Raw genomic sequence first — 19,598 nt, forward strand, 5'->3', positions numbered from 1 at the left:
GAGACCCTTGGTTCTCGGAGACTCAGTTTCTCCTTCTGACAGAGGTAGGTTCTGTCTCCACTTGTTGCTAGGCTGCAGGAAGAGGAAATTAATATGCAAAGCGCTGGGGAGAGCGCTGCTGCCAGCCTGGGAGAGAAGAGAAGCTCCTACCTCGCCCACACCAGGCTCTCCCTGGTAACCCCGCCGCCGCCCCTCTCCCCAGCCCCATGGGCGGCGGCCCCTTTAACAGACCTGACCAATCGCCCGGCCATTTCCGCGGCCGCTCCTCGGCGCACTTGTAGAGGGCTGGATTGGCCGGGCCTGGCGCGCGGCCTGTTCCGCCCCCGCCGCCCTCTGGTTGGCGGCGGCGGCCGCGGGTGCGGGGCGGGTCCGCCGGCGGGGCGGGGCGGCCGGTGGCCCGGGGGCGGGCTGGCGGCAGGACTGTGGCCAGATCCCGAGCCGTAGCGGGAGCTGCGGCGGCCGTGGAGCACGGTCGCCGGCGCAGTACAATGAGGCAGCCAGTGGATCCGGGGTGAGCGCTCCCGGGGCCGGGTGGGGCGGTGGGGGGAACGCCCGCCGAGAAGGCTCAGGCTCCTCAGGTTCCGGGGTACGATCGGGGGCCGGCGGCCGTTGGTGCGGCGGGGCGCGGGGGTCCGGCCCCCACAGGGCCCCGCCCCGCTGTCACGGTCTAGGTTAAGTTGACAGGGACGCCTACCCGCGACGACCCCGGGCGCACCCTTCTTTCCTTTGGGGCGGTGTGGGGCGGTCTGGGCTTGACCCCGCCGGAGGTGCCCTCCGGCCGGTCCCCGCAGCCTGCGGTCCACGGGCTCCGGGTTCGGCCCCGTCCGGGGAGGACCGTCCACAAGCAAACTAAGGGAAAACAGCTTGTAGTTTTGTGAATGGGGCCCCGGGTTCCTGCCGCCCCCAGCGCTCACGTTGCGAAATGCCTGGAAGTCGAGAACCGCAGTTACTTTTACGCGGATCTTTTAGAGGCTCTCTGCGTCTCGGGTTGTTTTTCTCTAGCTCCTGGAAATCGTGGGTGGCAGTGGGTGGTTTGCGTGCCTTAGACCTGAGGCGGCGGCGTCCCGAAAGCCGGGGGTTTGGAAGGTTAACAAGTGACATTGGGCTGAGGCCTAATGCCAGGTGCCGTGCCCCAGAGCTCGGGTGTGACGGCGGAGGTTGTGCTGCCGGGGAGCACACGAATGAAGCGGTGGGACCGGGGATGGACTGAACCGTCGGCTTCAGCTCCGCCTCGCACGCTGCCCAGAATGCACGGCTGACGCGGGAGTCGGTGCAGGGGAGTTTTCCCCTTTTGAAAATGGTTTTTGGAAAACTTAGCCCCTAGGTGGGTTGATGGTTACTTAAACCATCTGTTGTTATGGTTACACGGCAGCCAATGTAAGGGCAAAGTCTGTTTCCACCCTCGCTCTTCCTCCAAAGCTATGAAGTACTTTGTCACTACATCTTAACCGACGCTTCCCAGGGAGGGCATACTTTTTCAGAGTTGGAGGAAAAGCGTGGGCTCCATGAAGACAGGGGTGGTGCCATATTCATGTTTGAAGTTCTAGCTCTTGACACCGGGGCTGCTCTGCACAGGAATTGAAAAGAACCAGCCTTTCGCATGTTTTGATGGTTTTCATCAAAGGATTTAAAGGAGTCCTTTCAGGAGCCTGATGTAAGCTGGAAGGGAAACAATGAGTGACTTTTATATGGAAACCAACAAGGAAGAACGGAGGGGCAAATGATCCTTGAACTCTGGGATAGGGAGTGTTTGCAGAATCTAGGTTTTTGTGGGTTTTTCTTTTTCGATTCACAGCTTGTGAGATCTTAGTTCCCAGACCAGGGATGGAACCAGGGCCCTGGGCAGTGAATGCACAGAGTCCTAACCACTAGACTGCCAGGGAATTCCCAGGAGTCCAGGTTTGTGGGTTTAGAGCTCAGTGACACAGTGAAGCTTATCTCCTAGGAGGTATTGAAAGAGCAAAAGTGCCATTTCTATCAGCTCTTACCCAACCCTTAAATCATTTCAGGATTCTTTGAAATTCTTCTAAAAGTTGGTGATTGGTCTAAACTTATGGAAAACAAGCAGCCTCCTGAGGTGATGGGGCTAGGGTGGGATTTTTGCCTTTTTTTTTTTTTTCCCCCACTGGGCCTCTCTGGGAGTGTCAGGGAAGGCTGGGATGGGGATGGGTAGGGAGTGTATGGAGGACTGTGGGTGAACTTGACTTGCCTGCACATTAATCTCCAGGAAAGGTGCTGTGCCTGAGAGGAAGGAGATTAACAAACTGATTCAGTTCAGATGATGGTGGTAATTGAGACAACTGACAAGGTACCCGAGGGCTGGACAGAGGAGGGGGAAGAGAAAGTGCAGGGGTTTGGTGGGGCTGAGGGGGCTGGACCTTGTTGGAGGTTTGAAGAGCGGGTAGAATGTCATCGTGTGAGAGGACTGGAGAAACAGCTTTTGCCAAGTGTATTGTTTGTGTATTAGAGATTATGGTTTTAGAATGCTTCTGGAAAAGAAGTAGGAAAGATTATTAGGCTTTTAGGTAGAATAAATATATAGGATGTTTTGCAGTTTTGGTCAAAGTGAAATGACATGTAGTCAAAAAATATTCACTCAACTAATTTTTGTTGAGAGTTGGCTGTGTGCCAGAAACTTTGAGGCATTATGGGTACGATGGAGAAAGAAACAGGTCAAGAACTTGTTTCTACATCTATATGATTCACCTTCCCTCCAAGTCAAAGCTCTTCTGAGGATTTTCTGAAGCTCTTGAAGAAAGAAAGGGGAGAAATGCACAGCGTATTACTTAAGTAAGAACAAAACAGAACAATGGGGAAATTCTTCCTGCTGTAGATCACTTTTGGTATCAAACTGAATCTTCCAAGACTGGTTTTCTGTGTCAGGTTTGTTATCTCTTCATCCTCATATCTATTGACCAGTGTCTTTTGATAGTGTTAAGTTCTCTCTTTTTTTCCCATTCCCCTGTCAGTTAGTTTATTGAGAAGTTTGGAAGTTCATCCCTGTCCTCCAGGTGCTTCCAGTTCATTTTCTTTGCCTGAGTGTCCCTCAGGGTCTGCTTTCTCCTGTCTGATCCTTATTCTCTCCTGAGTGTCCCACTTGGGAATTGCTGAGGTCACAGGGAATTGTTTGTTCCTTGATTCTGTCCCAAAGCAGAAGGTGGCTAGTATAGAAAAGAGCATTTGTTGAATTCCAGCTCTGCCATGTGCTGCTTTCTCTGTTTGTATATATATCCTTTCCCGTCCTTGAGCAGCCCTCTGAGTGAGCTAGATGCTGGTAGCCTCAATTTACAGGAGAGGAAACAGAGGCTCAGAGCAGTTCAGTAAATTTCCCAGGGCAATAAGCTGGTTAGATAGTGGAACAAGATTTTTTTTTTTTGGCCGTACCACACGGCTTGCGGGATCTTAGTTTCCCCACCAGGGATTAAACCCAGGCCCTCGGCAGTGAAAGCACAGAGTCCTAACCAGTGGACCGCCAGGGAATTCTCTGGAACAAGAATTTCAGTCTATGACTTTCTGATTCCAAATGTGCTTTTTCCATCGTACTGCATTGCTTTTCCCAGAAGGAGGATGGCGGTTTAGTATAGTCTAGCACAGTGCCTTCTTGGACACATGAAAGGTCAGGTTCAGAGATGTTCAGAGAATTGCCGCAGTTAATGTGCTCATGGTGGAACAAGAGTTAGCACCATTGTGTCCTGCCTCTCTGCCAGGTGTGTTTTTGGGTAATTCATGTGGCTCTCAAGAAATCTGAGTTTACTGCCATGAAAAGTTGACCAGACTTACCAGGTATGTATCCCAATGCTTCCACTTATCAGCTCCGTGACCTTGGGCAATTATTTTCTCTCTCTGTGTACCTCAGTTTCTTTATCTGTAAGTGGGACAATATTCACATTTCAACAACGCTAAGACAGTACAGTTTGTCTCATCTTAACATTTCTGAAAAGTATCTTATAATCTATGAGGTCTTAAGTTGTAGTTGGCAGTAACTTCCTTTTTCGTATGTAAAATAATGGTGTCATAGTCAGTGGGGTTCTAGGTCATATGAACCACGGTAGTACATTCTTTATCGGTAGTTGTGAGGATTACATGAAGTCACTCGTGTGCCTGGCACAGCGTGAGCACCCAGTAACAGTTGCTCCTGTCGGATGACAGAACGTATGGTTAACTGGTAGGTGGTTTTGGGGAAAAGCTAGGGAGCATCTCGTAAGATTTGCCACTTGGAGCCCAGGCAGTAATCCATGGTCTGTGGGCTGGAGGAATGTTTTTCAGTTTGCGTGAAGCTCTGTCCTTTGGCTGACTCTTGTCCGCTGAGAAGCATTGACTTCAGGAGCTAACCAGCCATGGACAGACAGCTCCCTTTGTCCTGCCTGTTCATTGAGTTCTTTGTCAACTTTAAATCCCAAGTTAAAAATAACTATCGTGGGCTTCCCTGCTGGCGCAGTGGTTGAGAGTCCGCCTGCCGAATGCAGGTTCGTGCCCCGGTCCGGGAGGATCCCATATGCCGCAGAGCGGCTGGGCCCGTGAGCCATGGACGCTGGGCCTGCGCGTCCAGAGCCTGTGCTCCGCAACGGGAGAGGCCGCAGCAGTGAGAGGCTCGCGTACCACAAAAAAAATAAAAATAAAAAAATAACTATCGTTATAAGAAGTTTAGAAACGTAGGCTGGTGTGAATACTCTTATACGTGAATTTTAAAGCACCTCAAGGTTCTATGCAAGATTCCATGTTGCCTCTTGCCAAACTCCTTGTAATGCTTAATTGCGTTGTGTGAAGTGTCTGTGAGGTACCATTCATCAGAGGGATGCTAGGAGGTCATGAAATCACAGAAACCCTGGGTTTCTGAGTGAGGTAGAGAGAGCACTGCAGTTGGTATTAAGAGACCTGTTTCCAGTCCTGGGGGTTTATCCTGTTATTATGTGTGTCTTGGGCACATCATTTCCCTACTCTGGATCTTGAGGGTCTCTTCCAAAATGAGGACTTGATTTCTTAGTCTCCTCCCCCACACTCGCTCCAATACAGTGTCATAGATTATGTGAGTTTATGAATCTAAGGATCTGAGAAATTAAATGGTTGAAAGGAAATGAGTCTGAAGTCTCAGGTCGATGTTTGTGCTAGCGCTTTTGTAAAGAGAAAAGAACGGGTAGGTGATAACCATATGAGTAACCATCATTTATGGAGAATTACTGTGCACTGTTCCTACTTTTAAACCTCACATCATCCTATGAGCAGTAGAGACTAGTGTCAATCTTATTTTAAGATGAGGTAACTGAGGTTCAGAGAAGTTAAGTAACTTGTCCAAGATCACACAGCAAGGACAAGGGCTTATAGCTGGGACTAGAACTCAAGCTTATGTTGCTCCCCAATATGAGTTCTGTGGTTGTTTCAGATGCACCCTGCCTCATTTTGGAATCTTCTCAAGCCATGTGCCCTGGAAGTTTTACCAGTTTAAAAAGTGAGATTTCCCTCTGCTTTGGGGTCATGCATTCCTAATCTTTTATTGTGTACTGACCCCTGTTTAAATTCTGAGTTCTCATTCAGAACATCTGCTGCGTATTGGGAGAACTTTGTTAAACCTAAGGACGAACTCTATGGGAGTTGCAGAAGACTTAAGTCCTCTTTGGTTTTTCTTTGGTGAACAAAACCACAGGCCAGGTCACTGTGAGCATAGGTGGGACTGTTGAGAGAAGAATCTGACCTTTCTGTGAGGAAGCTGGTGGGGTGGGGAACAGGGTGGGCTTTGAAACAACGAGGTAACGTTTGTCTGTTGGGTTTGCTTGGAAGATTGGTTCTAAGGGCTTTACCCCCAAGACGATGATTGGAGCTAACACACTGAGCCCCTCCCGGCTTATCCTAACAGTTGAGAATGGAACTGGGCAAGAGGAGCCCTCTTCAGTCACCACCTTATTTAGGATTTGAGATTTAAACCCACCGCTTGGATTGCTCCCGCAAATAACCTTTCAGAATCACAATATGCATTTCATAAGAGTTTCATTTCACGTTTGTTACTTAAAGCTGACATAAGCTGGCCAGTTCTCTTACTCAATTTTAAGTCCTTTCTTACATCTAATGTTGTTTTTTAAGCAGTGTTCCTCAAGATGGTTCTGTATATCATTTGGGGCTTGAAATATAAAATTTAAAAATCTTTCCGCTTAAAGGACTGACTGAACAGTGATTATCACTCATTAAACAAGTATCTGTGCGTCTGCTGGAGCCAAGCATTGTGCTTGGCATTGGAAATCCAGTGGGGAGCAAAACAGATGTATTCCCTGCCGACACATAGCACATTACGTAGTCTAGACAATAAACAAGTCAGCAGATGTGTGCATTGTATATATTAAATTGTGATAAGCGCGAAGTCTCCTTCCTCTGAGGAAAAAGAACAGGCCCTGAGAAAGAATAAAGGGAGGGAGGCCAGCAACTGGGAGTGTTGGGAAGAGCACCTCAAGGGAGGGAGCAGTGTGTGGCAAGTCTGGCTTCAGGGGAGGAGGGCCTGAGAGGAGGGCATGAAGATGGGAGAGGCAGGTGCATCACAGAGCAGAGGGGAGGGGCTGGGGCTCAGAGCCGATACTGCTTGAGGCACCTTGGGAATTTCTTACAAGGGTTTGCTGACTCACAGGCAGTGGGGAACTTGGCCTGGAGGGGTTGAGCTTCTGTTCTGGGTCCACATTTCCCATCATTCTGTGTGCAAAGTAACCACAGGGCAGTAGGTAGGACTGAAATGGCTACTGGAGTCCACTGGAGGCATCCTGCTGTGGCGCAGTGTGGGACAGCCTGTAACGTGCTAACCATCAGCCGGCACCTGGGCAGTGCTTGCCCTGGAGCCTCGGCAGTGGGTGCAGGGCTCACCTTGAAGTCAGGGTGGACCGGAAGCATTGTTCCTCTGTCTGCAGGTGTCTGCTTTAGTGTTGGGCTGTGGGAAGTGGATTTTTAGTCTTTTTTTTCTGATAAGAGGAGGCAGAGGCCAGCGGCCTTATTATCAGGTGATCAAGCATGATGGCTCCGAGTTGCTGAAAGAAGACCCCACCTGAAGGGACATGGTGTGGTGCTTTCTCATAACCGCCCCACCTCCGGTCACACAGGAGGAGAATTTCATAAAACAAGTCACTGGCTTTGTTAGTTCTTGACCTGGCTTGGGAGGTTTGGTAAAATACTATGAACCCAGCCATATCAAAGTTTATAATTACCCTACAGAATATTTGTTAGAACCGATAGAATTTGTATATAATTGCATTAGTCCTTTTTTTTAAAAAAGATCTATTATTCAGGAAAAAAGATTTTGAATACACGAAAGGAAAGAATAACATAACGAGCTTCGTGTTTCTGTCACTCAGTTTCAGTAACATTTTGCTAATCTTGTTCCGAGATAGTTTCACATATGAAGCATTGTTGGCGGATTTTCTGTCACAATATAAATGTATCTTTGGGATATAAAATCACATGGTAGATATGGTTCGAGAGAAAAAATTCCTGCATGTTGCATCACTACAGGACTGGTGTTAGTAGTTGAAATTCCAAATCTGAAATGAACATTTCTTGCAAGCCCCTTATAGACTTGATTATGAAAAGTAGGCACAAAATTAGATTACCAATTAATCTGTGTATTTACTGAGAATATCAACTATATTGGACAATGTGTAGGGTATATGTAAAAAGAGTAAAACAGTCTCTGTCCACATTGGCTTGTAAAATCATGGTCCCTTTCTTCCTCACAAGGAATCACAAGGTTTTATCTTCAACATTCCTGGCAAATAAAATATACACAAAGCCCGAACTATGAAACTAACTAAAAAGCACTATTTTTGTGGTGCATGTTAATTTAAATTCAGATTATAGCATTCACTTATAAAATCGAGGGGAACACAGTTAATATGTTGAAAGTCTCCATATGTTAAACTTTTCTGTATTTTTTTTTTAAGGGGAAATTCAAATCAAACAGCAAAGAACCCTGTAGCAGCACCTCTACATCTGTGCCATCAATATGGTGGCCACTAGCCGCATGTGACTATCAAATACTTGAAAGGTGGCTAGTGCAACTGAGAAACTGAAGTTTTAATTCTAGTTAATTTTCAGTTAAATAGCTCTATGTGGCCACATTGTTGGTTTTGTAAACCCTGGAGCTACACTGTTCAATCTCTATGGTAGGATAAAATCCAGCACAAACTAATTTGGGCAACAAATGGAACAGCACAGTTCACATGTAGGTCCCAAACTCAGTACGTTTTAGAGAAAAGGAGTTTGATTATGTAGAAGGAAGAACTGCTTCTTGGGGTTCATTGTCTTCCTGTAAGAGCAAGGTTTTGGCAGCTCAGACACCTGGAGAAGTTAGATTTGATGCGGGATGTCTCCCGGGGCTCAGATCTTATGAAATAAGGAGTGAATCTCCCTGCTTGTGCTGCTGTTGCATTGTGGAAGGTCTCTGAGAGGTAGACGGGAGTCTGTTGAGTGACTCATGTGAAGGTTTCTGGAGGTAGGGTGACCTCAGCCTTGGGAGTTGCATTCATTGCCAGGGGGGTTTAGAGGCTCAGAGGAGACATGCCAAGGGCCTGGCTATCTTGATCACCTTTCTATCCCCAGCACATAGTAGATGCTCAATAAATGTGTTTCAAAAATGGATGACGGTTTTTAAGAATAGGTTTAAGAGCAAATAAGAAGAGCTTTAAATTTGTCTAGAAATTTGAAAAATAGTTGCCAAAGGAAGTATGTGTAATACCAGTGAGCTGCAGAGTATATACAGCCAGTATTTTCTCCTGGAGGTAACTGACATTTCTCTTCACTGCAAATGCAAGCTGGCTTTTATCTCATCCGTTACCAAGTGCTGTTATTTTCATCTTTTAAACGTCTCTTGAATGGTTCTCTTTCTCGCCAACTTCACTGCCACCACTCTAGTCCAAACTGCCATCTTTTGGCTTCGAAGACTGCAGCAGCTGCCTCCCTCCTCTCCCCACAGCTGCTTCCTCTCCTTTCTAATCTCTTCACCCCTCTGCAGCCAGAGTGGTGTCTTAAAAATTCCCGGGCTTCCCTGGTGGCGCAGTGGTTGAGAATCTGCCTGCTAATGCAGGGGACACTGGTTCGAGCCCTGGTCTGGGAGGATCCCACATGCCGCGGAGCAACTAGGCCTGTGAGCCACAACTACTGAGCCTGCGCGTCTGGAGCTTGTGCTCCGCAACAAGAGAGGCCACGATAGTGAGAGGCCCATGCACCGCGATGAAGAGTGGCCCCCACTTGCCACAACTAGAGATAGCCCTCGCACAGAAACGAAGACCCAACACAGCAAAAATAAATAAATTAATTAATAAACTCCTACCCCCAACATCTTCTTAAAAAAAAAAAAAATCCCAATATAATCATGCCACGTCCTTGCTCAAAACCCTAGGAAGGCTTCCAGTTGCTCCCAGGATAAGAGCCACATTCTGAACCTGGTCTGAAAAGTGCTGCGTGATCCAGCCACTCCTGCCTCCTGCTTCAGCCTGGGCCCGTGCCTCTCTCCTCCTGGTTTATTATAGTCTAGGCACCCTTCCACTCCCAGCTGGAAGGGAGCTCTGCCTTTCAGGAACTGAGCCACCTTGCTGCTCCCTCTTCAGAAAACAGCTCTGACCCCTCACCTCGCTCCCCTTTTCTCTTTTGTCCTTTACAGCACTTCTCACTGTTGTTGTGACATATTCTTTAGGAGACATCTGCTTTTCCCCTTCCTCCGGGAGGGCAGGGACCTTGTCGATTTTGCTCATTCTTATATACCCAGTGCCTAGCTCAGTATGTGACCCATTGCACAAGCTTCTTAAATGTTTGCTGGGTGAATGAATGAATGAATGAGTGAATGCAAGCACATTGGGAACAAGGAGGAACTTGAAGAATGCTCTTTAAAACTTGGATTTATTGGAAGGATTGAATAGTTTTTAGAGTAGAATAACCTGGGAAAGGAACTGGCCGGGGTGGGGGTCGGGGGAGAGTCTTTGGGAATCTATTGTTGGAGCTGTCCAGTGGGTTTAGCACTGTCTTACAAGAGAAGTATGTCTGTGCCCTTGTCACAGACTTGAAAGGCATTTGCCTGCGGAGTTGCAAGGGTGGCCCTCCTGTCTGGCTTCCTATCCCAGCCCTCACTCTCACTGAGTGTGTGTCCTTAGTAGCACGGGTCTCCAATTTGAGACCTCAGGGTTGGAGTCTTCCATATGCAGCCCACAGTCAGGGATGTAGTAGTCTTTTTTAAAAAATTTTGTTTATGTTTGGCTGCATTGGGTCTTTGCTACTCTGCGTGGGCTTTCTCTAGTTGTGGCGAGCGGGGGCTACTCTTTGCGGTGCGCAGGCTTCTTATTGTGGTGGCTTCTCTTGTTGTGGAGCACGGGCCCTAGAGCGCGTGGGCTCAGTAGTTGCGGCCCACGGGCCCAGTAGTTGTGGCTCGCAGGCTCTAGAGTACAGGCTCAGTAGTTGTGGTGCACGGGCTTAGTTGCTCCTCAGCATGTGGGATCTTCCCGGACCAGGGATCGAACCTGTGTCCCCTGCATTGGTAGGCGGATTCTTAACCACTGCACCACCAGGGAAGTCTCAGGGATGTAGTAGTCTTCCTCTCTTTCTAGAGAGTCAGGATTCTGCCCTGTTCGTATTTGCAGTGGGAGGGAATTCTAGTTGTGCCTTGTCGGGGAAGAGACTTCCAGCTATTGGGAAGAATGGAGGCAGCTGTGTTTAGACCTGGCCCTGCAGCAGGTGAGACTTGCCCTCTTCCTGAGCTGACTTCTAGCTGAGGGGAGGATCCTGCTGGTGCTCATCAGATCCTCCTGTCATGTGGGAGGGACTCGTAGGAGAAACCTGGGTCTTCACCAGAAACTTTGAATTTCTGAATAGGAAATGGAAGGACTTGGCAGAGACAGTGGTTAAATTTCTTCTACAACTTGTGATTCTGAAGGAGAAAACTGATATGGGATGTCTCTAGCTGGTTTCCTAGGCAACACGTTTTTTTGTTTTTGTTTTTATTTTTGGAAGGAAGGGGCTGGTTCCCTAGACCAGAGCCTCTGATAACCAGAGGGGAGGTATTTCATGAAGGCCAGAGTGATGTTTTCTGGGAGACTTGCAAACCTGGTTAAGAAGGCTTTAAGCTGAATATTAAGGGGACAGGAAAATTGCAGAACCAGAGACCTCAGAGACCTGGGTGACTTAGCAGCAGTGTCGACACCGAAGTGGAGCCTAGGAACTCCAACTGGGAGCTAGCAGCAGAGCTGGTTGAGAATGCCCCTGTCGGAGGGTGTGCAGGTGATGGCTCCGTGCCCTGGAAACCTTAACAGCACAGCCAGGTAAATGTGACCTGGCGGAGGGAGGGTTAGAATAGAGCAAAGTAGTGTGGGTATACCTGGCTCCAAAAGAAAACCCTATGAGAGATTCGCTGTGTGTGCCCTGATCATGGAAGGCTGACGGGAAGTGTTTCAATTATGATGGAAGGAGCAGAGGGCAGGTTATTTCACCTTAGGACTCTGCCTGCCAGATTGAGGGGCAATGATTTTTCTTCATAGACAGATTTTAAAACAGGAGACCCTCACCCCTGGCAGGTGTAGTAGACCAAGCAGATGTTTGTTAAGGTGAATTCCATGCAAGGTGGACCATGTGGTAGATTCTAACCCTACCTTGCTGATAATTTTACCTCTGAGAGCAGGTAGAGGGAAGTGGGTGTGTGTGGGTGGGGGTGGGGGTGGGGGCGTGGTCCTGCTTGGACCTAATGATGACAAATAAGGAAGAGCCGGTTGACGTTGAGGATGGGGTAAAGCCATGCAGAGTACAAGGGGGCCTGTGGCTGCAGCCAGCAACAGGCAGAGAGCTTGGTTCAGGGGAGGCAGGCTCCACAGCGCCTGCTCTTCACCCTGCGGTCACTGGGGTGAGCATCTCCTACCTTATTTTGTTGCTTCATTTGATAAAAATGACGGACCTCCTTCTCACCTGAGCTGGAACTGGAGACATTGTTGTGTCCTTAATATCCAGATGCCTGTTACAAATGACCTCTGGAGCATTAGCCCACGGCAGTGACTACTTTGATGTGGCCTCTGCTTGGTTTCCCATCCTACTGTCCAGCCCCACCCCACAGAGTTAGGAGCAGAAACTCCAGTGCCTATGCTAGGAAGTCTGAAGGGAGCTGTCCTAGGGGAAGGCGGAGCTGCCGGCTCTGGCTAAGTTCACAGGCAAGATCGAAGTGGAAAATAAGTCAAGAGTAGTAGAAAACCCAGGGGAAAGGAGTTGCTTTTGTTTTAATTTCCCAAGGTAGGCTAATGTCTGTGGGGAGATGATGAGTGATATTCGATCCTGATAGTAAAGCAGGAACATTAATTTTTTTTTAAGGCTAAAACTCCCAATAGAAATGACTGTTGATCATGCTCCAAGCCAGAGACCAAACTCATTTGGTCAGCCGAGCTTTTGTCTTCAGGCTTGACCAACAGGGGTGTAGGCAGAGGCTTAATAGCCTGCGGGGAATGTTATTTCATGAGGTCTGATCTGTGGTACGAAAATCTCATGGAAGGAAAAAACACAAGTTGAGTTTCTGGATTAGGTGATGAGTTGTTTTGACAGCACAGGTAACAAGTACAGGGCCCAGGGTTTTCTGGGGCAGATGGTCAAGAGGTTCTTCCAACTATTTGAATTTATAATGCCAGAGTGTTAATCTCAAAAATTAAAATGTAATACATGTTTAAAGTATATACATTTTGACCCGCAGCTTAGAAGAAATCTTCCAGAAATTGCAGACTTAACTGTTTTCTGAAACCTTGCTCTACTGGGCCTGATAAGAATTTTTGACATTTTGTGTTATCTGTCAGAGTTGGCCTGGTAACTTCCATTTCCCTTCCCAGAAATGCTGTCCTGCTCCTGGGCTCCTTCCAAGCACTGCAGTGGGGTCCCCTGGCCTCTTACCCACCTCCGTGCTGAGTAAGCACAGAGCAGGTGGGCACTGTTGATTGGTTAGTGTTGAGTGAGATGGGTGCTCAAGCTAAGGAAGAAAGGAATATTTTTTGGCCACATTTTTTCTGTTTTAGGAGTTCTTTTATACAGGTGACCAAATTGGTATTTAAAATGGGAATGAGAGGTTTTGGTTTCTTGTTTTTGCAGTGATGAGGCAGGGGCAGGTACGTGGTTCAGCCTTGTCGGTTCCTTTTCCTGCCTGTGGTTGTAGGGCTTACATCAGTATCTCTCAGTGGTGTGATGCTGTTGCTAAGGGACTGAGTGGCCCTGCCAGACGAGCGGGAAGCCTGGAAACTGGCTTTGGAACCCCTCATCCAACCACCGTGATGATTTCAAACCAGATTCTTTGAGGCTTGAGAAAGGTCTCGTCAAATAGGTTATCCCCATAGTGAGTTAATATGGGCTGGCTCTCCAGTGATCCCTTGAGCATTCAGCAGATGACACTGCTCAGAAGACAGTGGCTGTGCCTGGGGACTGTCAGTGAGCAGGTCCAGGCTCTTGAAGTGAGAGTCAGTCTTCTGTGAATCTCTTAAAGGAAGTCCTTACCCACTTTGCCATTCCTTTTAAGGAAGGCCTTTGAAGAATCTTAAAGCAGGTATTTGAATAACATTAAACATGATAAATTCTTAATTATAAAGTGGTTAGTTAGATTCCTTTCTCCTGGGTTAATAGTTTATAAGTCAACATGCCAGTTTTTCTTTCTTTTTTAACTTACGTAAGCACTTTTATGTTTTGGAATTTTCGTTTGTTTTTCGATTTTTTGGTTATTTGTGGAGTGTCTAGAAAGTAACCAGCTATTTTCTCATTAACGTCTTGGTTCCAGGAGTAAAAATCCTGGCGAAGCTTTGGGAGGCCCTAGATGACTGTCATCTTCCTAGAGCAGGACCTGACCCTACTCTCTGTCTCCTGCCCTGTCCGGACTGCCTACAGCCCACACACCCACCTTCCAAAGGGGTGTGGATCAAAACACCACCCTCTTACTCAAAACAATGCAGTGAATTCTTTGAGTCAGGGTTTTTAACTTTGGGCAGGCGAAGGGAGAAGTCTCTGTCTTCCTGCAAGTTGAATGTGAAATCTTGTGGGTATTTGTGTATGTGCATTTGGCTGCAGTGGCAGTGACAGTGGGGTGGGGTCTTTGATGTTCATCAGGCTAAGTTACAGAAGAACTCCAGCTCTAAAGTTTCTTTATGTCTTGTCTAAAAAGCTCTGAAGCCAGCTTTTTAGAATGGAGGGACCGATTCACAGTAGGGGGAGAACCTAGAACAAGGGCTGCAGGGTCCTAGCTGGTGGGAGTCCATGTGTGCAAGCCTGGCTTCTCCTCACCAGTCATCATGCCAGGCTCTCTATCCCTGGACCCCTGAGATTCTCTTTCCTCACTACTGGCCTCTTGCCCCTCCTCAAATCCTTAAGATATCCTTTGTGGGAGAGCACTGGATAAACTTGTCCTCTGAGCCAGGTATCTTGCACCATGATATTTTCTCCTTGGTTTCCTTAGTCAGTTTCTTTTGATCAATGACCCAGTCGCCCCCTGCCCCCCCACCCAAGTTCTCACAGGGCTTCTCTTTTCATTTTTCTTGGGTTTATCTCTTTTATACCATCTGCTCCTCCTCCTCCATTTTTTTTCCTTAATGCATTCTAAGTTAATCTGTACCCTCTCATGGGCTTTTCTGTTAAGTCTGGTAATTATTTTATTTTATTTTTTTTTGCGGTACGCAGGCCTCTCACTGTTGTGGCCTCTCCCGCTGCGGAGCACAGGCTCCGGACGCGCAGGCTCAGCGGCCATGGCTCACGGGCCCAGCCGCTCCGCGGCACGTGGGATCCTCCCGGACCGGGACACGAACCTGCGTCCCCTACATCGGCAGGCGGACTCCCAACCACTGTGCCACCAGGGAAGCCCAAGTCTGGTAATTCTTGTCTGCCACCAGAAAGGGGGCCCTGAAGTAGAAAGAGGACTGGGAGTCTGGTCCTTGCAACCCTGTGACTCTGTCCCTCCGGGGAGTGCCTTGGGGTCTCAGCTCACCGTTTCTAGCCTGGAAGTCCAGCGATCTGCTCTTGCAGCCTCTGACTGGTCAGGAACCCACATCTGGCATCACCGTCACTGGCTCCCTTCTTTCCTTGTGGACCTCATGTGTATCCTATGTTGTGAGCTCTGCTCATGAAAGTAAGATTCTGTTTTATATTCCTTATTCCAATTTTGCCAGAGGCAGAAAAGACAGAAGGTGTTGCTTTCAGAAAGACCATTCTTCTAGAGGCAGGCCAATATATAAGACGACACTGGTGACAGGTGTGCATTATTATAACAGAACCCTGTCAAATTTAAATTACAGTCAAAGATGGTCATCTTCTACCTTTGGTAGTTTGTTTCTTCCCCTCTCGGAATTTCTCCCACAGTGTTCTGGGGGCTCAGGGATCTGTCCCTGAACAGGGTTTTGGAGGAGGGGCTTCTGCTACTTCTGAGGATTCATGAGCCCCTTGGCAGCACAACACCTTCACGTGAAGGTGGGCATGTGATCCGGAGGCTCTGCCCAGGAAACCAGATCTCTTAATTGATAGAGCCACCTCATGAGCTAGTAATGCAAGCTGTTGGGAATTACAAAAAACCTACTGTGAAATTCATCTAAAATTAATGAAGAGTCAGCACTCTGGATTTTAAATACAGAGGAAGTTATGGCCTTGGCTTTCAGTTTCCCGAGGGTGGATTATTTCTTGCCAGTCTCTAAGCCTTCAGCTGGCTTTCCTTCTCCCCATTGTGCCTGTGACTCTAGTCGGTTTACATCCCTCCTCCTCTGACACAGACCCATGTTAATGGAGAGCTACCAAAAAATGCAGTGTATTCCCAAATCAATTGTTTGGGATTATCCATTCCACTTTTCTTTTCCATGAACACAAAGAAGTGAAAGGTCTAGTGTATTTAAAGAAAACAGTAAAACGTGTGGAAAACAAAAACTTGGGAGTGAAAACCAGCTAGATGAATAGAACACGTCTGCTTTTCCTGACTTCGATTTTTTAAAAAGGAGCACTGTTCAATATTTCATTTGTATGTCAGCATGTGAAGCTCTCTAGACCAGCGCTTACATATACCATGATAAATGGCTGAGGTATTTTGAGGCTAAAATATTTACTACTTTGGTGACATGTACTTTACAGGCATCCCACCCCCCTTGATCTAATAGGAAGGGTCTCTGGTCTGTATGTGCTTTTATGTGGCTTGAAAAGGAACTGAGTATTCCATTTATATAGATTTCAATTAGGATAATGCCTTTGACACATCTCACAATGGTATCTTTTCTAGACTCTTAAGATAGAATTGTCAAATTATAGCAAACAGAATTAGAAATTATTTTGAAGTTTTCTCAGCAGATTGTAATTTCTCCTTCTGTGCATGTAGTCATTCTGGAAATAAGAGCGTATGGGTACCTTTTTCTAAAATTTCTTATTTTCCAAATACAATGGTACCTTTTGGTTTAGAAAAAATGGTAGAGGGAGATTGTAGTCCAGGAGAGCAAGCAGAAAATAGGCATTTTCAGCCTTTTATTGTACCTTTGGCCACATTTTGGAAGAAAGACCAAAAATTGCCATATATGTGAAAGAACAGTGGTAACCGGGTGGACTTGAAATGAGAGTGATATTTGAGAGTAACAAGGTCACTTTCTTCCCTGGCTTGTAGGAACAAAGAATGTGTGATCACAGAGGGTCCAGCAGCCAGGGTTGGTGGGAGTGGAGAGTTCATGTAATCTGTAGGATATTTAAATTTATATGATATTTAAGTTTCCATGTTAGAAAAAGCTCATAGAGAGCAAGTTTGTTACAACAAAAATAAAAAATAATTTTTATAAATAGAAGGGGGAATGTACAAGTATTAATTCTTATAGGATGTTGAAAAATTTTAAATGTCTAGGACACAGTATGTTGAGGGAGCCAGAGATCAGTGAGACAGTGACTTCAGGGTTACTTTTTTTTTTTTTTTTTTTTTGCGGTACGTGGGCCCCTCACTGCTGCGGCCTCTCCCGCTGTGGAGCACAGGCTCCGGACGCTCAGACCCAGCGGCCATGGCCCGTGGGCCCAGCCGCTCCGCGACACGCGGGATCCTCCCGATCCGGGGCAGGATCCCGCGTCCCCCACATCAGCAGGCGGACCCTCAACCACTGCGCCACCAGGGAAGCCCCAGGGTTAGTTTTTGATGTAGAAACGCTCAGTTGAAGAAAAAACTTGCCCAGGAGGAAAGTTTCTATGGAGATGTGCCCTGCATCTTGAATGATGTCCTGAAGCATTGAAGACTCAACATTAATTTTGATCTTTCTTAGGAAGCTGGATAAAATAATGTGTTTCTGAGAAAAAAACAGTTATTATGAAGTGTCACAGCCTTGCAGTGAAAAATGCCAACATCCAAGAGTCCAAAGCAAATTCAAGAATCAGCATCCTAAGTGGAGACCTCGCTGACTTGCTGTCTTGATCTCAGAGGCTGCATGAACAGTGAGGTCCTGCAGGCTGTCGTTGGGTACCCCGGGAATGTGAGGGATCTGCACCCACAAAAGGAGTGTGGCAGCTGGTCCTCCGGATTCCTCGTATTCCTCCTGGGAAAAAGTGTTTGACGCCAGACAGTTCCCAGCTTGATAGAAACCAGAGGCGGCTCTGAGAAACTTTGGTTTCCCAAAATAATCCAAAGGAAAAAGTTTCACCACCCTTTAAAAGAGTGGTGTTTTAACTTCTTTTGACATACACCCCTTTTGAGCCTCTGAACACCATGAGGTCTCTCTAGAAAACCACACATGTACACACAGATCAATATTGCATGTAGACATAAGAACCCTTGGTTTACAATAAGATGCAAGTTTTTGGAGAGAATTTTAGAAAGGAGTTTGCTGCTGTTACACAATTTTTCATTGGAGGGTTCAGGCTCTTGCTTGAAAATGTACCTTGTGGGTTGTTGGACAGTAAGTTTGAGCAGGCCTGGAACCTGCAGCCAGGCCTCATCCTGAGAAAGTCATACGATCTGAGAGTAGTGCTTCTGGAAGGTGCAGCTCCCTACTCCCCTCCAGAGCTGGGGCCCAGTATTTTCCGTTAGGGGATTTGGGGAGAAGGTTCTTTTTGTCTAAGGGCAGTTTTGTTATGTGGAAAAGCAGCCAAATCTGCATTTATTTACCTGGTTATTTATATGTGTTTTCCCTTAGAGTGAAAAGACTGATATAGCCTTTGACCCAGTGGGTTTGCAGAACTTGAAGTTAATTTGTTAAGTAAATCACTTGTTAGATTAGTTTTAAAGGAGGCATTGCCTGATTTATTATGGCATAACATGATTTCAGAATTCTCCCATTTGAGAATATGTTTTTAAGAAAGTACCTTGAGAAAACTGCATATATTGGATTTGTGTCCTGCTTTCAAATCCTTTGCTGCACTTCCCAACAGCCCTCCCGTATGAGACAAGCTGGGAGTGGGGTGATTCTGACGCAAGGGCAGGCCCTGAAGCCACAGGTCTGCAGTCCTGCTGGTGGCAACAGCTCTTTGATTTCCACTTCTGAACCCCTGGTGGATGGTGACTTGCAGAGGAGCCTTTATTTATGCCATCAGGGTCTAAGAACTCACCACCACTCAGTAGTCCCCCTTTTCCCGAAGGATCCTTATCTTTGACACAGCATCCAGATTAGAATTTCAGTTTCTTAAAAGAAATGCGTTTTCCGAGCAGAAACAACATTGTACAGAGTGGTCCTGTGACAGGAGAGGGACCATGCCTGCAGTCCTCAGCTAGGAAGGCCTGTATTCCTGGGAAGGGTATTACTCAGTAGAGATGATCTGGGTTTTAAGTTAGATCTCACTTGCTCATGGCAACAGTGTTGTAATATGTTACATTCAGGAGCTAAAACCTGATGCCCAATTTCTAAAAAGATAATCAATTGTAAATGATATAATTGATTTATCTTCTGTACTATATGGAATTTTCTGAAAAGGAAATAAACAGGTTACTTAAGGTGTTATATGCAGTGTTTACTCATTCATTCAACCAGTAAATGTTTTAAGTGCTGACTCTGTACAAAACTGGGGACACAGCAGCGAATAAACTACGTTTCTGCCCACCTAGAGATATATTCTGTGGGGCAAACAAGTAAGTAGCCATATAACACAGTGTTCTGAAAAATAAAGAGAATAAGGGGATGGGGAGACTGTTCTTTTAGGAGAAGGTGGCCAAGAAGGTCTTTCTGAGGAGGAAGCGTTTGAGCTGAGTCCTACCATTATTTTTACTGCAACAAATTTGGGGGAATAACAGTTGTCTTTGAGCCCATGGAATTCAGTGAGACTTCTTTGCAGAGATTTTGACTGATTAATTTGAAGGACCTTTTGAAGAGTCAGGACTTCGGTGTCAGTGACCTTTGGAGAGAATGATCTGGCCTTATCTGGTTTAGTGCCCTCTTTTTCTTACTGTCAGTTTTCCTGTGACAAGAACAGGAGGAGAGATGAAGTTGCCTCTTGGCTGAGGTTCAAAGCAGACTGAGCATCTCCCTGCTTGCTCTCCAGTTGGCTTCAAGCTCTGCCACTGAATCTAGCTTTCTGATGTTATGTGTGCCCAGTGGTCTTTAAAATGCATGAGCCCATTTGTTTATTTTTGTTTTTGTTGCCCTCACCTAGGGAGACAGATCTAAAAGACTGATGTCAAAGAGTGTGTTGCCTATGTTTTCTTC

General features: G+C 46.7%; 1 protein-coding gene across 1 annotated transcript in view; it reads left to right on the forward strand.

Moving 5' to 3' along the window:
* The first annotated feature begins 458 nt into the window (after positions 1-458).
* TEX2 (testis expressed 2) overlaps positions 459-19,598 on the forward strand; it is a 107,242-nt gene continuing 88,102 nt past the window's right edge. Inside the window, exon 1 of the mRNA XM_082860713.1 lies at positions 459-511. The gene's annotated coding sequence lies outside the window, so the exon portion shown is untranslated. The remainder of the gene's footprint in view (positions 512-19,598) is intronic.

This window comes from Leucopleurus acutus (assembly GCF_964270905.1).
Source record: "Leucopleurus acutus genome assembly, chromosome: 19".
NCBI classification, from domain to species: Eukaryota; Metazoa; Chordata; class Mammalia; order Artiodactyla; family Delphinidae; genus Leucopleurus; species Leucopleurus acutus.